The sequence below is a fragment of the Vigna unguiculata genome, chromosome 7 (assembly GCF_004118075.2).
Source record: "Vigna unguiculata cultivar IT97K-499-35 chromosome 7, ASM411807v1, whole genome shotgun sequence".
Taxonomy (NCBI): Eukaryota; Viridiplantae; Streptophyta; class Magnoliopsida; order Fabales; family Fabaceae; genus Vigna; species Vigna unguiculata.
In genome coordinates this window covers 38859989-38865381 of record NC_040285.1, presented here as the reverse complement: position 1 = coordinate 38865381, position 5393 = coordinate 38859989, and the positions used below count along the sequence as shown (strand labels likewise).

Genomic DNA, 5393 nt, shown 5'->3' with positions numbered 1-5393 from the left:
TATTTTGAAAAGAAAAAAAAGAAAATCAAGTTTGGATCTTTATTTTATTTTTGTTTGAAATAAAATATTAGAAAAATTAGTATCTCGACCAATTTCAATGATATTTTTAAAAACACTTCAATAATACAAATGTTTTTATTTGCTAATTAATCAATTTCAACAGTAATTAAAAATATATAATGTATTTCTTTTAGTTTTCTTAACGTGGTATTTCTATTTACATATTTAGTATAATTGTAAATATTTTCCTCTTTATAATTAATAACTATTTTCTAAAAAAGTTCCTTATTTAAAATATATTTTATGACAAATAATAATATAATACTTATATATGTAAAAAATTCATTAAAACTCATATCGTATATAATTAGCTTTAATAATGGATGCGATGATTTTTTAATTTTAAAATCACACGTATATTTATTAAATAATTTATTTTCTACTTTAAGTTTATGTACAATAAAAAAAATTATTAATTAAAAATAATATTATATGATTTAACATCCATAAATCTGTGTGTATATATATATACAAGCTCTCTTCTTTTAGATACATACACATGCTAATAAGTCTGGAAAATTAAAAGTTAAAGAAAGTCGGACATTATTCAAAGAATGAATATTAAGATGAAAACTTTGACATCGTTCGTTCAAATTTTGTGTATTGCTTTTCTCTTGACTTCAGGTAATAAACTTCTAGTCGTTATCTTTAGCATATTGATGTTTTAGTTGCAAGTTTTCCTTTTTCCTATTTTCATTAATATTATTAAATTGTTAGACATGAGTTGATAAAAAATAAGAAAAAAGTTTGATTTTGATAAAAAATTTAATTAGATTTTGCATAAATTTCAGGAGAAAGTGACTATACACCAACACCTGCAGGATCGGTTTGCGTAACAGGAGGAGGATATTGTCCAGGCAATGATCGTTGTCAAAAATATTGTAAATTTTTTGCATATAAGAAAGGTGGGTATTGCATTCCTCCGGATAGCGAAAGGTGTTGTTGCATTAAGGATGTTCCTCCCATGTAAATTTTTTTCTTATAAAATATAATAATTTTATAATCACTTTTTGTACTGATATAAAAAAGTTGGAGTATCAATAAACTTTCTTAATTTAAACTTCTCCTATCATTATTTATCTGTAATAAGTATTTGATTTGAAGGCTAAGTTAAAAATAGAGTTAAATGTTAATATCATGAGCCGATTTACCATATTTTATTATTTATAAATTGTTTTACAGTAACAATTATTGTTCGGTTTTCAACCATGTGTTTAATTAATAAATTATTATAACTCTTTATTGTTAGATTTGAAGAAAATATTTGATGTCTTTAATGTCATTGTTTTGGGCTATATATTGATCTTGTAATCTAGGTCACTTGAGTTGTATTTTTTTTTTTAATCGTGTAGTATGCTAACCAATCTCGGTATTCTTATTCAAATTTGTTTTGAACGTGTTTTAAAATCTATTAAAAAAATAGTTAATATGTATTGTAACATCCTCAACATTTAACTATCAATTATATTACAAATTCATTAAATGCTTCCTTATATTTTTCCTGCACTTATGCATTTACCGATATATTAGTTATTATAATTTACAAAACAATACATATACCTATATATCAGAGGTATCATAATTTACAAAACAAATAATGCCTAAAAAAATAAAGTAATGAAATTAAATTAATAAGATACAAAATTTTATAGATAAAAAAACAATTTTATTAACATTTTATAAACGGTATATTTCCTACTCGGTCCCATACTTTTTTATATAAATTATGTAGGAAAGAACTAAAAAGGTCAGTGGGCTAAAATACTCGATCTGTCCCATCTTTTTTCATACTTTTTTAGTGGACCACCATGCATGGTTTGTCTCGTATTGTTATCCATAAAAAACATTTCACATTGTTTTATTAGATAAATGTGATTTACATGACTTTCATAATCTAAGGATGAAATATATATTTCGTTTAAAAATTTCATTTTTTATTAAAATTGTTTAAAAATGATGTAATTAACTCTAAAAAACTAAAATATACTGATAAAATGTAATATATATATATATATATATATATATATATATATATATATATTAGAAAATAACATGCATTTTCTGTAATCAAATTTACTATAAACAAAATTACTATGGCCTAAATGATTAGATAATAATAATGTTTACAAATGTTTTTATTTAATAACTAATTGGTTTAAACAGTAATAATATTCAATGTATTTTTTTAATTTGCCTTTATAGTTAAATATTTAGCATGAATATTTATTATTTCCTTCTTCAAAATTAGTAATTACTCTTTACAAAATTGGTCAACTTAAAATGTATTTTATGACCAATAATAATAATACAGTACCTAATATATATAAAAAAAAATCAAAGGTTCATATATAATTAGCTTTAATTATGTTATTAACTGTGTATTTTGAATTTAAGAAAAAAATAGTATATATTTATTAAATATATTATTTTCTACTTTAAGTTTATTTATAATAAATTTTTCATTAAATAAAATAATAATATTATAGGACTTAACATCCACGGAGCTATGTATGTATACGTGTTATATTCTCTTCCATACATATACATATACATATAATGCATACAAGTCTCACAAGCTAAAGACACTCTTCAAAGAATGAGTATTAAGATCAAAACTTTGATGTCGTTTTTTCAAATTTTTTGCATCGTTCTCCTCTTAACTTCAGGTAATGAACTATATCTATTTTGTTTATCATGTTTCTTAATTTTTAAGTTTTTTTTTTCATCTTAACACTTTATATTGAATAATAAGATACAGTATGAACTATACAAGTTAAATACTTAGATAAGAATTTATGAAAAATATGAACAAAGATTTATTTCATAATTTGTAATTAGATTTTACGTGAATTTTAGGAGAAAGAAATTATACACAAACATCTCCCAAAACAGTTTGCAAAATTAAACATACTCAAAATATATATATAAGTAAAATTATTTACAAAATATAAGTTATATTAAAGTCTTTATTTTTGTCTAGGTAATGCTTTTGCACCTTTACTTATATCTCTTCGTGTAACCAATAACACACGAAAGGATAAACTATTAAAAAGATATTTTTTAACCATATAAAAAAACACATTTTAATTAGTAAGTAACTGATTACTTTCACTCAAAATTAAACATACAACAACTATAATATTTATATTCAATAAACGAAATATCAATTGATATCTTTCGAAAAAATAATATTAAATATATCTTGTCTTAGACTAACATCTAATCGTTAGAGTACGTTCATTACAATCCAATTTACATTTATACATATTAGAGTGTGCAAACAAACTTTGCCTCAATCTTAATTCAAGTGTCTTAAATCAATTGAAATATTGAGATATTTATTACAAGTGTCAATAATTAGTATTCAAATAAAAAGAATTCACTTATCATCCTATATATGATCATAAATTTGTATAACTCTCAAAAATCATTTTCATATAGCATACTGTATAAGGTAATAATTAATTTTCAAACGAAGCTAATTCGCAGTATTTATTATTTAATTTATTATTATTTTTATATATGTATATCAATTATTATATTTAATTATATTCATGACATATTATTATTTATTATAAAATAATACTTTGTAATATACTATAATTATATTTATTGTAAAAATAATACATAAAATAGTACGAGAATAATTATATTTATTTAATATTAATTATGAGAATAGTTATATTTATTTAATATTATTTTTTCTTGACGTCAGGTAATAGACTCGTATGTTTTCTTTAGCATGCTTTTTAGTTGTAATTAATTTTCTTCTATTTGCATCTAACACTCTCTATTGAACACAATGACAAATAATGTTATATACATAAATACACATGTGCTAAATTGTTAGATATGAGTACATTAATAGAAAGAAAAAAATTGGTAATTAGGTTTTGCATAAATTTCAGGGGCAAAGAGTGATTCAGGAGCACCACCAGGAACAGTTTGCGAAGTTGGAGGAGGAAAATGTCCCAACGCTTATAATTGTATAAGCTACTGTTTATTCTTAGGGTATAAGAGTGGTGGCGTTTGCGATCCTTCTAACAGTGAAAGGTGTTGCTGCATAAAAGATAAATGATATTCAACAACCACTTTTTTTTTTCACTACCTTTGTAGCCCAACTTTCCATATAAAAAGTGGAAAAATAAATAAATTATTCAAATTTAAACTACTCCTATTTTGAATTCTCACTCAGCTTTTATTATTTATAAGTTGACAATTTTCATATAATTTAATGATAATAAAAGATATATATTATGTGAAACAATTTGACTGAAAATTTTCTCTTTCAATAAATTATAGTTATCAACCAGAAAATAATTAATTATAAAATAAAATATAATGGGTATCGATCAATTTAATTTTTGTATAAATAAAGATGCGTTATTTTAAATTTTAAATAACTGTTTCAAAATAAACATTTTTTTATATTATTTATTTAATAAACAAATTGGATTTGATTGTTGACGTAGGTTTAGCACTATTCATGTTAAAAATAAACCGATTATAAACAAAATATGCTTATTAAAAAATATAAACAATTTCATCCTAAAGCTGTTAAAATGTGTGTTTATGACTTTGTAGGAGAATTAGTTAGGAAGTATTCAAAATCTAATATAAGTTTTACACTGAATAAAGATTATAAAGTTGAACATAAGGTACACGATTTATGAATTTATATTTTAAATTTATTAAAAAAATAGGCAATAAGTTTATTTCAATTAGTTTATTTTTTTAATAAGTTAAATATTCTCAATTTTGTTAAGTCTGTTGAGCAGAATATTTTAGCTGATTAAGAATAATTAATCAATTAAAATTATTGTTTTTTATTAAAAATAAATTCCACTTTGACTTAAGTCAATTAAAACATATTTTAATAAACTAATATCACTAAAAATTCTCTTTAAATTATGTAAACCAATTAAAACAGTGTTTTAACCTATCAAAAGGGGACGAATCCGCATTTTCAATTGTTTTAGTAAGTTAAAATACACTTTTAACCAACTAAAATCACCAATATAAACTCAATATAAAAATTCATTTCAATTTGGTTTACAGAAAATATATGAAATTTCAAAACTAATTTTGCAAGAACATTATATGATACGTTTTCTTGATGCTTCGAAAGAAAATTAAGATCAAGGCTTTTATTTTTTTGTTTTTGTTTTTATATTAGGTGTGACATATTTTTCAGTTCAATTTTTGTAAAAAAAAAATGTTATAGAAAAATACAAAATTTGAAAAAAACTGGAAGCCACTCATATCAGAGCCAGGTTTCGATCCTGGGACCTGTGGGTTATGGGCCCACCACGCTTCCGCTGCGCCACTCTGAT

At 22.4% G+C, this 5393-nt stretch overlaps 1 non-coding gene across 1 annotated transcript; it reads right to left on the bottom strand.

Moving 5' to 3' along the window:
• Positions 1-5321: 5321 nt before the first annotated feature.
• Positions 5322-5393, bottom strand: TRNAM-CAU. The gene has a single exon. It is a non-coding gene; the product is annotated as a tRNA-Met (tRNA).